The following is a 16,838-nucleotide window of genomic DNA, read 5'->3' as shown; positions in this document are numbered from 1 at the left end:
TTGTCTATTCAGAAATAAATGAAGAAAAATAGAATATAATAGATGCAACCGTATCACTGTTTAAATGTGATATATTGTGGTAGCTTCGATTTTTAAACATTCTCTGCTACTTCATTAGTTTCAGGTTTTTAAATGTAGTTTGTAGATAGCCACTAAATGTTGTTACTCCATTACGAATGGTTCTGCATTAAAGCGACGTTTATATTCTCTCAGTATTTTGTTCTTGATGCACTATTGTACATAACTGTCCTGTTTGTCATGATTTGCCCAAGGAGAGAGGATGTCCCTGGTCTACTTGTGTATTCCGTGGTCAAACAAATACGTCTGTTAATTGGTCGTGTTGAATTCAATCTTGACTTGATTTACAGTTTCCTGTTTTTTTCAGTGAGGATTTGGTGTGGAATTTACATTGGAAGCAAGAATAAGGAGTTTGTGCTGTGTATTTGTTTCGTGTGTTTTTCTAAAAAGAAGCACTGTGAGAAGTTGAGTGTCACGTTGACCGGGAATTGACGAAACTGTATAAGTGAACATAGTTAAAATGTTCTTTAAGATTGAAGTTTATTTAGTAGCCTCTCTTTATATTTGAACCAGGTTTAAAGGTTTTTGTTAAAATGCGGAATTTGGAAAGTACTTTAGATCTTAGGTTTGGAATCTTTTTGCCTAAGTTTGGCACAATCTTTGGATTTTCTTAATCAAAAAATATTAGTTTTAATTAGTTTAAATTTCCTGAATGGTGGAATGTGAATGGGGGAGATTCAAGAAAGAATTGTCTTGGATATCCTGCCTTAGATGGCTTAATCCTCGTAAAGTATTTGTCTCCGTATGTATTTTTTCCCGTAGTATTCGTTGTGTATGCTCTTTTTACAATCTGACTAAATAGTGGAATGCCGATGGAGGAGATGCAAGTGTGAGCAGAAGTTAATTTGGTTTGTTAAAAATAAGCTTGGTCGTACTACCGTGTCAAAGCTCTCTCGCTCTTTGTATTGTGAGAGTTCTGCTGACCAAGTGGTGGAATGCGAAGGTGGGATATCGAAGAACAGCTAATTGCTCGAACATACAAAGTGATGAAAATTGGGCCTGAGTATTATTAGCGTTGTTCTGGTTTATTTATTGTGCTAAGATTTTTGTTGTTCTTGTTGAAAGAGAGAGCTAACTGGTCTACTGGTCGCATGACAAAAACATAAGAAATTTTACTTTGCTTGCTTCAATTGACCTAAGTCTTGGTCGGAAATTGGAAGCAATTTAACACAGCAATAACAAAGTATTTTTTTAAACTTTGCGTAAGTCGAAATGCTGTTCAAACCAAGGATATACAAAGGTAACTATAATAATGGAGTCAGTGTGAGGTGAGTGTCATTTAATTAATTTTCTAGTTGGTTGTCCTATGTGTATGCTATATGTTTGTGGGTTGTCTGATTGTCTCCATATGAGTCACGTTTAAGATCTAGTGCTTTATTAAATTTATGCATCAAATTTCGGTTGCATTTGATAATTCAGCATTTAATGAAATGGGCTGTAAGCCATATAGTGGCTATTGAATACATTTGTTAGTTGTTGGAATAATTTCAGCCTGATTGGCATCGAAATAAGATTTTTTCTTTGTCGGGAGATTCAAAGTGATGCCGATTACGAAAGACCTATGTGGTGAGGCAAGACTGCTAAATTATCTTAGTTGGATTCCAATTAAAGTAACCATTTAAAAATAGTTAATCCAAGATTGTTCCTTTGGATGGATCTGAGGTTTAAAGTTCACTCCCCCCAGATTTTGGCTCCTTTGAATTTCAGGAATCTGGATTTTTATATATAAATTTCAGATTGAAATTACAACCGAATTATGATAATTGATATTTTTATTAGTTCACGTAAATTAATTCGAGATTGAGAATTTCTACTTACTAGACACAAACCGCCGATGAATATTGTATTACCATTCGATATCTGATATATATATTGTAAATAAAAATTGTTAAGTGAAATGTTTGTTGTTATTACTTAATGGATATAAATGTTATGGTTGGTGTTTTAATATTTGCTAATTGAATAAATGCTGAATTATCTTTCCTTGGCTGCGGTCTTCACTGAGTACCACCGAGTGGCGTCCATCCTCGTGGATCCTTCTGTGGTTGCGCTTGGGGTGTTGTTGACAGGTCAACATATCTTGAGACTATTAAATCCATGAATGTTGACCTCTTGGCATCGAGTTTGGCGCTGACAGCGGATAGGAACGCTACAAAATTGGTCAAGTCAAGATTGAATTCAACACGACCCATTAATAGGCGTATTTGTTAGACCACGGAATACACGAGTAGACCATAGACATCCTCCCTCCTTGGGCACAAATCGATCAGTTCACCGCCGAAACGGCCGAGCGAACCCACGAAGCCAAACGGCGCTACGATCGCGTCAGGTGAGGCACTCAACTCGCAAGCGACCTTGAGGCAATCAAACATAAGAATTCTCTCTCTGTCTCTCCCCTATCTACAAACAGCAAACCCAATCCTAATCTTCTTACTTTTTTAAAAAGCAATACCAAGGAAGTTTTACATACAATTGGAAGTCTTTCTTTCAGAGAACCAAACATACTTAAAGTCAATTCTTGCTCGTTAGCTTTGATCCATTCCGGTTCTCCTGGTTTTGTCGTAGTGTCCGTAGTTAGACTGGTGTTAAATTTGTTTATGATAACCTGTTGTATACTTCTTGTATTAATATATATAAAAAATATATCTTTGAATGTCTATGATGGCTAATCGATCAGAGTATGTTAGTATTGATATACCTGAAGGGTATTCGGAACTAGGAACGCGTGATAGAACGGGTTATTTTGAAGCTTATTTGCGTTCAGATTTTAGGCAATTGAGTATGTCTCTTACTCCGACAACACATGGAAGTCTATATGCTAGACGGGTTTCTATGGAAAAAAGTAGGAGTTCGGGGAGAAATAATGAGAGCTTGCGTTCTATTAGCTATGGCTTTAGTAGACTGGCTAATGCTTCTAGTTTGCGTGAGTCACAAAGAGATTTAAGACAAGTTTCCTTTGAGACTCCATTGAGGCAATCCACGCATACGGGATTGGTGTATCGAGATTCTTCGAGTGATAGTGCTGTTGAGAATGCTGGAGATAATGGTACCAATAAATATCTCAATCTTCGTGATTATTATCAAAGAGTGTCGCTTATAAGAATTTCTTTTCCGAAAGCTCTCCCGTTTTTCAGCCTGTGAACAAGGGTGATGAGAGACATAGCACAGAACCGGGTACTTTGGGTGGTAGTAACCGACAAGACTTAACTAGCATTGAACATAATCTAATGATAAAATATGCTTTTAAGAGAAACAGTGAAACTCTTGAGTTGAGATTCAAGAATACAGCCATAACAGATGGGAGTAATAAACAGCTAGTTTTTGATTTATTATTAAGGATCGAAGAAATGCTATTAGAGACAAGCTATTCCCTCGGTATGGTGTTAACTGTTATATTTGCCAAATGTACAAGCTCATTATTGAGGGAAATCTTGTTTGCCATTAATAATAATATAAATTGGTGTAATTTAAGAGAAAGGTTGTTAAATAATTTTGTTATTCCTGTCAGTAGACATTCGTTTGTTTCCGATTATGTTTATAGAAGACAAAAATTATCCGAACAAATCAATGATTATGTTAGATCGGCTATCATTGCTATGAATGTATTGGGGTTTGAAGGTCCAGAATTAGAATTAGTGAATATTATTGTGTGGGATGAACCCAAATCAGAAATTTAGAATGTTGAATAACTATATACCTACTACGCGTATGGAGTTATTGCAAATAGCAGAAAAAAACATGTATTGAGTTTTAGAGATCAGGTAGATTACAATAAGGAAGTGGGTAATTTTAGGAAAAAATCAAATACTCTGGTATCTAGTTATCATAATAAAAGAACATATCAGCACGAAACCACGGTGAATGGCACTTTGTCAGAAAATATTAGATTAACCTTTTATGAAAATAAATCGAGTCGATTGATGGGAAAATCTCTTGATTTTCGGGATTCCAGGGGTCCTATATCCTTCTCTCAGCCTAGACGTGAAACGAGATCAGCTCCATCGCAGATTCCTTTGGAGATGGACAATACCGTTGCATCTTTCGTTTTGGGAGAATTAAAAACCAGATGACGGACATATGCATTGATGAAGGTTCGAGTTTTAACATCGTTCGAGTAGACTTAGTTTGTGCTTGCGGATCAGAAGACAAGATTTCTATAACGCAAGAAAAGTTATTGAATGCCCCTTCTGGGTTGTATTTTTCTACGAATACAGAAATTCTGTTGACATTAAATCTTTCGGGGCACTTTGAAAGAGTTTGTTTGAAGGTAGTTGACCTGATGCCTTGTAAGTGCTTACTTGGAACTTAATTTTTGCATTCGACGAATTCAGTTATCGATTATTCCAAAAATGTTTTGGTTTTCCGCAATGGCAAGCGTAGGGTTGCTTTGAATTTTAGGAAGACTGTTCGTCAATCCATTTTCCATCCAAAAGGGTTTAAGTGTGTATCTCGTGACGGCCAGTTGAGATCGAAGGATGTCAAGGATCATCGTGTACGAAGTCAAGTTGGAACTATTGATGATAAGATGGTTTCAATCTTCAACTATGAGGACATTTTTAACTATGGCTTGCGTGACGAGGGAATTCAATGCAATTTGGATATAGTGGATGCTGAATCGAGGATTTTGGAGATACGTGCAGCGCATGAAATCCAGCTAGGACAACTTCGAGCGATCATAGATTCTGAAGTGGAATTTGGAAATCCTATTGAGAATACGTTATCTTATATTGCGGATGGTTATCAATCAGAACCATCGACTAGTGGCATACATGGTGCGAATGAAATGTCCAGGAGCCAATATTCATCACATGAGAATTCAATTACAGAGACATCAGGAAATGTTTATGGTACATCATCAGTGAGTCCAAATGGACAAGGTGGTGTAAATGGAATTTCATGTGGGAGGAAAGCAATGTATGCGAACTTACCGAACTTAAGACCTGGAATTAGTGGTTCTACAGGGCAAGCTGATAATTTTGAAAGTTCTGAAGGTGCAATAGGAATATCCAGTTCTCGTTTACTTTATGGCGAGAATTTGGGTGTAATTAACTCAGAACGGAACAACGTCTACGGCACTCTATCCGATGGGATACAAGTTTTGTACATGAAATGTCCAACAATGACTATCCGAATAGTTGGAATTCTGGAACAACAAGAATACAAGATAGTTACTTTCGTGTTCAATTTACGACTGAAAGACTTGGTGGCGCGAGTGAAATGTCCTTTCGGGGATCTCCATCTATGGGACATGTAGTGCTTTCGGATTCTGATAGAAGATGTTATGGTTTGGAAGATTCTTACCGAGTTAATGAGGTTGGTGCAAATAAAATGTGCCTTGGCCAGACGGTGATTCTTCGAAGTGGGTTTTAAATACTGAAACTCTTAATAACAAAAGAACTTCAGAATCAGTATTAGATGTCAATCCTTCATCAGCTAATGCTTTGATCTTGGATAACGTTGTTAGTGTTCAAAATTCGGATTCATCGGCTAAAGACTTTCCAAACTCTGGGCAACTTGTGATGAGGACAGTATGAAAAAGAGGGGGAGTCGTCGAAGAAAGAAAAAATAGAAAGGAAAATAAAGAGATTGAACCTTCAAATCATCATAGTGGTTTTGAGAGATCAGGAGATGCTAGTGCTTCGAAATGACTGGTTTCGTGGATGATAATGAACATAAGAATATTGTTTCGAACTTGGATAGCAGTGAGTCTGATGCCTCGGACGTGGACTTAGAACAATCAGAGAACTTTTATAAAATACTTCATCGAAATAAAAAATTCCAGCCATTGACCAGTCTTCGGGATTATCGAAAGTGTCTCAGGGTAACACACGGGTATTTAACCACGGTATTGCACAGGTGGAGAATCACAGTTTGGGTCCAGACTCGTGGAAGTACTAAACTCCTGAGGTTACCGCGTTTATCGACTCGATGAAAGAGAAATGCTCAGATGTAATTTCTGAGCGCGTTGGGTGCATCAAAGGGTTTATTGGGAGACTCTATTTGAAAGAGAATAAACCGTTCAAAGATACACCTTTCCCAGTTCCCAAAAATAAAGAAAAAATGTTTATGAACAAGTCGAAGTTCTGGTTAAAGAAGGGGCACTGGAAGAGGTTGATCATGCCAACTATGGTAGTAGTGTTTTTTTTATTAAAAACAGAAACAATACGTATCGTATAGTTGGTAATTATATTAAGGCTAGTAACTTAATCGTTAATGATGTTTTATCTATCCACACACTCCGAACTATATCAAAGGTTAAGATGTTTTATCTATATGTATAGTTTCTTTTGATAGTAGTGATGATAATAGTGATTTGTGATTAAACAAAAACAATTTACGGGAAAGTATAGTTTTATGACACATTAGAAAATGCGATTGAAGTTGAAACAGGTGTAAAGGTGCTTTACATGTTTACGTGCACTATTAGAACATTTGTATATCTTTGTAATTGACATTAAAATATTATAATGCAAAATACTCCCTACTAAATTATATACTGCAATATCACAACCAACTTTTTTAAGATATTCTTGCGGACATTCTTTAAGTAAGTGGAATCTTAAAGACCGAAAAAAATATAATATTAATCTTGAGTTTAACGTCCCTTTACGTAGCGAGGATATATTAGACAAGAACTACTCATTAACATAGATTCAGAACTACTTCAACCTTCGCCAAGAACTAAAGCCGGGTCTTTCACGTCAAAGGAGTGTATTCTAATCCCTTATCGACGGGGGAATTCCGAAAAAACAATAATTTAAGGTACTACGTCTAACATCAAAGTATTACAGGAGGAAGTCAAGTGCATTTGAAAGACTTCAGTAAAAGTAAATCTTAACACAATATCTAATCGCAAAAAACAGAACATAGAGCTTAAAGTTACCCTTTACATACCTCTTGTACCCTAGAAGTCATTTCAGATTTAGGGATAGTGCAGATTATATCAAACGGTGCGACAACCAGTTCTAAAAAGGTTTATCAGTGTTTAACTAATTCTTAATATATGTAAGTAGATAGCCAATGGGTAAGTATGTTGATTTGGTTTTAAAAAAGTTTGAAAAGTTACTTTGATCTTTATAAGGTAATGGTGACTTTTTAAAATTTTTCTTCTTTTAATCATCTCAAATATTCAGTGAATATTTACTTTTTAGCTGTCAACCGTATTGCTCCCCGTGAACCATTAAGTGTTTCAGCGAAATTTGGTACTCTAAACTGGCAGACGATGTATAGCATTCGTGTTCATCCACTTTTTGCTGTTTGATAGTAACAATTTTTCTTTCTTATCATTTTAGGACGTTGCTCTTACACTCCTATGACGATACGAAGAGTTCAGACGCATTTGATTTTCACGTTTGAATATGTTGGATGGCATTTTGCAAAAGTAATATTAATTAAAAAATGATTACTAGTGTCAAAATTTAGTAGAGTTTCATTGTGTTTTACTAATCAAACTATATCATATAAATTTCTAACAGACGTTTCTCAATATATATATTATTATTATTTTTTTGGAAGAAGTGTCAAGATAAATTTGTCATTTTTCACAACACTCTAATTATATATCAAAAGAGAAAAGAAAAATGCGGACAGAAATTCCACGAAAGGCCACGAACGAGGGATTGACATACAGCAAGAAAGAAAAGCTACTAATGCTATTTCAATAATCTACATCAAACGAGAAAATACTTATCTTTTTCATAAATTCAGGCAATGTATAAATCGCTACATTCAAAACAATGCCAAAGCTTGGATTCTTTTAAGTAAATATATAGTTTTCAAACGGATATAATAATGACGAATGCGATCTATGATTATATAAAACGTATTTAGGAGAAATTATAGTTATATGACAAATTAGACTTTTATATTGAAGTTCAAACATGTGTGTAGGTTGTTTAATTGTTGAGTGAAAGATATCACGAATGCTTAATCACTTATATGTTCTTCCATCTTATAATCATTCATCGGTAATTCAGATTCAGATAAAATCTATCAAGAGAAAAAAAACAATGTGTTTTATCTTTTGCAAATACCTCTATCAATATGTGAAATAGCATAATTTGAAACTTTATATACACGAATTGTTATATTTGACTATCTTTGTTTTTAAATTTGGAAGAGAAAAAGCGAATATACTCGCTACTGAAAAATATACCACTGCATCAGAAGCAAGAATTGAGTAGAATCTTGAATATATTACCATAACAAATTAAAATTCAGCAACCGAAGACGTAATCTTGACGTTAACGGTCTTTTCCGTAGCGTAGCAATATGGTATGGAACCTATGGAGAAACGTGGAATTCGTACCACAATAGGTTCCGGCCGAAAATGATGCCGGGTCTTTAGCGCCAAAAACCGCGTACGCTTACCTCTTACCCACAAATGAACCAGAAATAGTATAATTTTAACTGCTAAGTCTAAGCTTTAAGACTTAGAGGAAGAAGTCAAATTAAGTGGAAGACATTAGTAAACGTAACCCTTAAGAAAATGTCAATTTTGAATAAATTGAATATAAGGCAAATTCTAAATCCTTAGACCTCTTTTGCACCTTCGATACCATTTCAGTATCGTTGGCCGTGTATACAGCTTAAAACTACGTAAAACCAGTTGAAGAATGGTTAACGCTGCACACTCAATTTTCAATGTGCAAGCAGTAACCAAATGAGCAAGTATATTTGTTTTCTTTTCTGCAAACATTTAATATTTATTATGACTTTAGTAGCAAAAAAGGGCTTTCTTACCGTACTCCCTTCATTTATCTCATATCATCAGTGAATATTTAGTTTGAAACTGTCAACCGTATTGCACTTCGTGAAAAATTCAGTCTTTTAGAAAAACTTATGATTTCCCAATGCGAAAGAACGTATGGGATTAGTAATAATCCTGTATCTGAGGTTTGGTACTAACGATTTTACTACCGTATCATTGTTAGGATGCTGCTCTTACATCGCAGTGAAGATACAAGGAAGTTCAAAAGTATTTCATTTTGAAGTTATACTATGTTCACGGATATTTGGAAAGTAATATTATTTAAAAAAGATGACTATCTTGAGAAGCAAGTAGAAAGGTTTTACTGGTGCTGTTTTGTAGTAAGTCAAGGCAAATTAAACCTTGTTAAAACACGTTATTAAATGAAATTGTCAACGGTTGGAGAAAGTGTCAATTTACATGTGCCATGTTTACAACTATATATGAAAAGAAAAGCAGAAATGGTGATAGTTAATACACGAAAGCGAACGAACGAGGGAGTAGTTAATATTAAGAAAGGAAACTGGAATGCCATCTAAATGTTCTCCTTCAGAAGAGAGAGCATCCATCGATTACACCATTGCAAGCAATGCATAAATAGATACAGTGAAACCATTTCAAAGGTTAAACTATCTTATCCTTACTTATACTTTTCTATTGATTATACTGAAGACAAAATTGATTTATGGTTACACAAAAGGAACCTTTATCACAAATTATTGTATTAGATTGAAGTTCAAATATGTTTACAATTCGTTTAGATGGTTACGTGCAGCATATCAGAAATTGATAATCACTATTATATTCTTACATCTTATCATCATTTATTTGCAGTTCCTTTTCACATTAAAGATCTCTAGAAAGAACCATATGTGTGTTATTTCCTGTTGTTAATTTCTCCATGAATCAGTGAAATAGTATAATGTGAAACGATATGTATAAATATTCTTAAATTTTAATATTTTTGATTCTGACGTTAGAAGACTAAAACGCGAAAACACACCATACTGAAAAATATAACAGACCATCGAAAGCATCTATTGAAAAAGCATTACTAGTCACAGATGGCAGTGGTATGTATTTTCTTGTCCTCTGCAGTAGAAAGTCAAATCAAAACTAAAGTGTGATGAGAGTCTTTATTGAAAGATATTATGATCTGATGGAAGAAGTCTCAATATATAATTTTCGTTTTTGCAATGCACTGCAATAATATATCAAAAGAGAAAATTAAAGTTCGGACTCTAATTGAACGAATATATATTGGAGAAATTATTCTGGCTTGAGAACATCTTCACAAGTTTTGAATAACTTTTCGTGATATCAAACTTGAGAATATGCTTCTGGACTCTCAGGGTCATATTGTTCTGGCGGAGTTTGGTCTGAGTAAAGAGTTTGTTCCTCATGAAAAGGAAAAGGAACACAAGGCATATTACTTTTGTGGTACCATTGAATATATGGTACCAGAAGTCGTACGCGGTGGTGAGTCAGGAAGAGAGATTGCTGTGGACTGGTGAAGTGTAGGTGTTCTTACGTATGAACTGTTGACTGGTGCTTCTCCATTCACTGTTGAGGGAGAAAGACATTCACAACAAGAAATATCCAGGAGAATCCTAGAGATTGATCCACCAATACCAGACGATCTATCTCCTGAGGTTGCAGATTTAATTTTTAAGCATTTGATCAAAGACCCTCGTAAGAGGTTAGGCGGTGGACTTGATGATGCCGAGGAATTGAGGAGACATCCGTTCTTTAAGAGCGTAAATTGGAATGATTTGGTTGAAAAGAAGATCCCTGCTCCATTTGTCCCAAAGATTACAGACGAATTAGATGTGAGCAATTTTTCAGACGAATTTGCGAGAATGACGCCAACAGATTCTCCTACTATAGTGGTTCCTAATTTTGATAGGATATTTAAGGTATACTCCTACATATCGCCCTCCATGTTATTTAGTGAAAATGTGATCAGTGATGATCTTCTCCGTCCTTCTCCTTATAAAAGACCAAGAACCACGAATATCGTCGCCAGCAGATTTAAGAATTCCCCGTTTTTTCCATAATTACGACATTGATTTTCGGGAAGGTATCCTGGGTGATAATATCTTCTCGGTTTGCCGCAAATGCGTTCATAAACAAATAGGCCAAGAATATGCAGTGAAAATTGTTAGCCGCAAAATAGATTGCACGCAAGAAATTAACTTGTTTCGAGCCTGCCAAGGACGTCCGAACATTGTACAATTGCATGAAGTCTACCACGAGGAGGTTCACACTGGCCTAGTATTGGAACTACTTAAAGGTGGAAAATTGTAATAGTATTTTCAGACGGCAACACTGTTTTCTTCTTTCATCCGAACGAAGCGGACTCCCGTCCGGTGAGTTACGCTCGGCATTGCCACGGTGTGAAGATGTCTGCTTGAGGCTTACGTGACCATGAGGAAGCGTGGATTCGCTGCACGACCACGAGTTTGTTCTATCGGTGTGTTAGGAAATTCGTTTGACTTTTGCTTTGTGCGTTTAAAAGGAGACCAAGTTTAACAATTATCAATAACGAATATATCTGGAAAGTATAAAAAAGGGTGAACTGATATATTCTCGTTAATGTCGGAAAGTGGGGCAGGAAGGTGGAGTCGTTAAAAATCAATGAATTTACTTTAATTACCGATGCAAATATTCGATTCTGGTATTAAAGAAGAAAGTATTGAAAGAGAATGATTTTGGTTAACTACGCCAATTACCAGATCGTTGGTTTGCAGAGAGATGGATGAAAAATCGATCACTCCACTTTGTTTTGTCTTATTTGAATACGTTATTAATTCTTTTGAGAGGATATTGTCTTCCGTCTTTCCTTTCGTTATTTGTGGTGAATGGAGTGGTTTGAGTAAGAGTCAAATAGAAGGTCGATTTCCACCCAGAGGAGAAGGACGACTAGATACCGTTGATAAGGAAAGATATTTAACTACCATTGCAAAGTAAGAACTAGTTAAATTTTTGTACTTCCCTGTGACCCTTGTTAATGATAGGGATATGCTTTTCTTAGTTGAGTTGGTTGTCTCGTAGAATGCTTCCTTTGATCAGAATTTTTCCGTCGTTCGTTAACTACGAAGTTGTCTTGACCGTTTTTCTGAATTCATGTTCCGTTTTTGACTAAAATCTCTGCTCGATCCTTATTAACGAACTTTTCAGCAGTCGAAGGAAAAGATCATTTTGTTGCCTGGAAATACTATATTATTTATTAGAAAGAGAGTATTTGATAATTGAAATTAATATTGAAAATTTTCACTGGATCAATCCCAGTGCTACTTTGATATAAGTACGTGGCGTGACCACTTGTAAATTTGCTTTATAATTGATACAAATCTAATCTTGTTTGAATCTTTTTAAGAGAACGAAATTAAAGAAAAGTAATTGCATAAAAATTAAGGTTAGGTGGAGAATCTCCCCTCCCATTATTTTTGAATCAGGAACATTTCAGAGTTGTATGAATTATTGTGTCCCTAAAGAAAATATTTCTAATTGGAATTCTTGAGGGTTTACGTCGCATACAAATACGACATTCCATTTATATAACTGTTATTCGTTGCAACAGAATATTTATTGTTATCCACTTTTTTGGAATTCAATAAAATTATAAAACAAGGAATTTGTGTGATTATTTTTCAGATTATATGTGTTTTTGTTTGTGTTATTTTATTTAAGCTAATTTAATTGCACGTTATATTCAACTGAAGGTTGGTGGAAAGAATTTGTTTGAACCAAATAAAAGGTAAGGGTGGTTGGGGGATTGGGCTGAGATATCGCACACAAGAATCTTCAGATGATCCGCACCCAAAGCATTCGAGAAAGATTCTTATGTCGAAAAGAAGAAGAAGAAAAGAATAAATGGAGGAAAAGGAAATTTGAAAAGAGTGAAGGTGTCACCTGTAACCAGATAGTATCTAAAGAGAATCCTTTAACACAGATGGACGTTTCTCCACTTGATAATGTGGAGAGTGACTCACAAGCTTCGGACATTGATCATGAACAAACTCGTAACTTTTATTAATCATTACATCGAAACAAAAAGTATTTAGATCCGGAGTTAACTCACAAGGGGAGGAACCAATCTGTATTAAGCACACAGGTGAATAAACCGACTAATGATGAGTGTATAAACACACAGGTGAATAAACGCACTCAAGAGGAGGAGAAGCAGAAAACTTGGAAATATTCGGGTTCGGATATTGAGGATTTTGTATCTGAGGTTAGAAATAAAAAGAGTAGGGTGTTCTAAGACTTCGTTGGTCGATTACACTTACAACAACAAAAAAAACTATTAAAGAAACACCTTTTTCGGTTCCTCGACAAAAGGAACATGTTTTTGATTCTCAAATTAAGATTTAAGTAGAAAAACTTAAAAAGAACACAAGAAATTGATGACAAAAGTACTTGATCGTTTTCGTAAATATAATATAACGATTTCCCCAGAGAAGAGTTTGTTCTTTTATAGGAAAATTAAGTACCTTGGCTATATCATAGACGGTAACCCTACGGAAATAAATACGTCTAGAGTGTCTACACTAAGAAATATACCTCCACCCAGGAAAAGAAGGGGTTTAATGAAAATATTAGGACTTTTTTTCATATTACTCTAAATTTGTTCCTCAATTGCAGGAAATTACGGGTCCTTTAAGTGAGCTTAGGTCTATTAATAGAAAATTTACTTGGACAAGTGAGGAACAAAAGATTCTGGGTAAGTTGAAAGATCTGTTAATTAACAATGCAGTCCTCAAAACACCAGATTTAAATAAAAGATTTATAGTCCATGTTGACGGAGGAGGCCGTGTAATTAGAGGAGTCCTTGCACAGAAAAACGATGACGGTGTAGTAGTCCCTGTAGCATTTTATAGTAAGTGACTTTCTGAAGCAGGCAAACATAGAAGCATTTACGAGTTTGAGTTTATCAGTCTCGTAAAACTATTTCAAGATATAAAAATTATCTGGTTTCAGAATTTGATATATATATATATATATATATATATATATATATATATATATATACTGATAATAAAGCATTGAGTTGGATCCTAAACAACTCGAAGAGATTGTCGAAATATGGCCCTTTGGTAGAGACCTTGTGTCATCTTAATTTTGTTATTCACCACATCCGTTCAGATTATATTGTAACCGATTTTTTTAACGCGGATGCATGATCCTTTTGAGTTCAATATTTGTGACAGCCCTATTGGTCTGCCTTTATTTAGGCATAATATGAAAATAGCAAATACTTGGTGTTTGCAATTAGTTAGGGAACCAATACATGTTTTACAAAAAGATGATCCTGAATTATCAAGAATATTAGAAAGATTAGAAGCAGGTGAACAGGTAACAGGTTATTCCTTGAATAATAAGATCTTGATTAAAAGGACGAACTCTATCATAAATCCATTCAAGATAGTTATTCCTAAAAGACTACAACGCATTATTATTGAATATTTTCATGATGATCGACTAACAGGCTCTCATTCTGGAGTTTTTCGAACTTTGAAGGAAATCATGAAAAGATTTATTTGGAATAATGTCGTGAATGATGTAAAAGAATATGTGAGATCGTGTGATATTTGTCAGCATGTTAAGGAATCGAATCAAAAGAAGATGGGTCCTTTAGAATCTAAAAAGCAAAAAGAATAAATTCTTGTTGGGCTTATGATATAATTGGCCCTCTCCCATCTTCACAAGGCTTCAAATTCATTTTAATATGAGTCGGTTATGCAAGTAGGTTCGTAATCCTAGAAAAAATGAATAAGATTACATCTACCTTATTAGCAAAGATATTTATGGATATTTTCAGTAGTCTAGAGTATCGGAAGACTCTAGCAACTGATAATGCTTCTGTTTTCGTGTCAGAGTATTTTTCTAAGTTTCTCTTTGGATTGGGTATTAAACATATTAGAATTAGCCCATACCACTCAGAGCCGACTCCAGCGGAAAGATTCATGAAAACTCTGAAATCCGCGATGAAAGCTTATTACTCAGATAAACAAACACAATGGTCAAATCTTATTCCAGAACTCCAATATTCTTTAAACATTGCGAACATTCAGGACTGAAAGCTGTTCCAATGGAACTTTATTATGGACGACCGAATTTTACACCATTAGAAAACCGTTGGCACATTTCAGATCTTGATCTTGAGATTAAATCAGGTAAGGAGATATGGAAGAATGCTTTATCCAATATGAACAAGGCTCGGTACAGGAGGAAAAAACTTATGAATCAACGTAGACGACCAGTTGTTGTTCAAATGAATGACAGAGTTTTAGTTAGAAGTCATAAAATATCGTCCATAAGAGAAAATATTTCAAAGTCGCTCAGCGATAAATGGATCCGACCTTTTGTGATTAGGAGATTCCTTACAACCAATACACTTTTACTTTCGAATGGAAATGATGACCAATTGTGTCTTTGTGTATTTTGTGTGTACTTAAATGTATTTTACCTTTGGCCAAACATAAACCTTTTAATGAGAATATACATAGCTTGGGATATATTGCCAATAAATATTTTCAAAGATAAACTTTTAATAAGAGTATACATAAGTTGAGATATATTGCAAATAAATATTTTAGAAAAATGTTATGAATATAACTTTTATTGGCATTTCAAAATATAAAAAGAAAAGTTTAACATGTTAAATATAAATCGATGGATGAGCGCCAAATTGCAGTTACGCCTTTCTGGCACTCAACCATCAAAATGCAAATTTACTAGTCAAAAATGACGAACTGGAAAATCTTTAAAGATTAATAAAAATTTCAATGTGCTTTTGTCTAGATTTATAAGAAATTTTTATATTTGCAACATAATAATGAGAAATTTTATATTCCTAGCTAAGACTGTGTATCCTGAGTTCACGATGCTCCCAGATATGTCGTTTTTTCCCTCAATGTGGGGGAAATGGTAACAAAAGCCGCCACTGAATCCTGGAATTTTAACAGAATTGTCAAGACGACATTTATTACAAATGCAGAAGCAAATAAAAATAACTTACAATGTAAAACATCGAAAATGAAAACAAATTGTTGTAACATTATTTTTAATATTTTTGAAAAAGATGAAAAATCCCTAACAACCCTCACTTTTTTATTGGTACAATCAGTATCTTTTCAGCAACCTTCAGTTAAATATAACGTGCAAATAATTTAGCTGAAAGAAATAACACAAACATACACAAATACAATCTAGAAAGTAATCACGCAAAAATCCTTGTTTTATAATTTTATTGAATTGCAAAAAGTGGATAACAATAAATATTATATGCAACGAATAAAAATTATATCAATGAAATGTCGTATTTTGGGTGTGACGTAAACCCTCAAGAATTCCAATTAGAAATATTTTCTTTTCTTTACTAACTTAGGTATCGAATCTTGTATAGTATCAAAGCTATCTAGGGACACAATAATCCATACAATTCTCAAACGTAACTGATTCAAAAATAATGGCAGGTTTGATTCTCAACCTAACTTTGTAAATCTAAAGTGAAGGAAGTTTTCAAATCAGACAAGCTGTTTGGGCTGTGCACTCTTTATGACCCCAATGCTAAATAAAAATGCAACGTTACCATTTACCTGGACCTACAATATAAGTGAATTAAGTTACTGTCTTATGATAACGTGTCGATGGCCAGCCCGCATTTCAAAAAGTCACATCATTGATTTATGTTGTGGGTTCAGGTAAATGGCAAAGTTGCATTTCTATTTAACATCGGGCGCATAAGGAGTGCAGAGCCCAAACGGCTCGTCCGATTTGAAAACTTCCTTCAATTTAGATTGAAAACATCATATTTGAAGATGGTTTTCCCTCTTACATTTTGTTCTAACTCTGATAATAACGGGTACCCTATGTCAGGGGACTTTTGAGACACCTCATATATATATATATATATATTATAATGCAAAATACTCCCTACTAAATTATATACTGCAGTATCACAAACAACTTTTTAAGAAATTCTTGCGGACATTCTTTAAGTAAG

The 16,838-nt window shown here is 34.7% G+C and overlaps 1 pseudogene; it reads left to right on the top strand.

Annotated features, from left to right (window-relative positions):
* Positions 1-10,023: 10,023 nt before the first annotated feature.
* On the top strand, positions 10,024-11,134 carry LOC145687529 (ribosomal protein S6 kinase alpha-5 pseudogene; annotated as a pseudogene).
* The last annotated feature ends 5,704 nt before the right edge of the window (positions 11,135-16,838 follow it).

Source organism: Thermobia domestica, chromosome 6 (assembly GCF_964235325.1).
Source record: "Thermobia domestica chromosome 6, izTheDome1.hap1.1, whole genome shotgun sequence".
NCBI classification, from domain to species: Eukaryota; Metazoa; Arthropoda; class Insecta; order Zygentoma; family Lepismatidae; genus Thermobia; species Thermobia domestica.
This window is presented reverse-complemented; position numbering and strand designations above follow the sequence as displayed.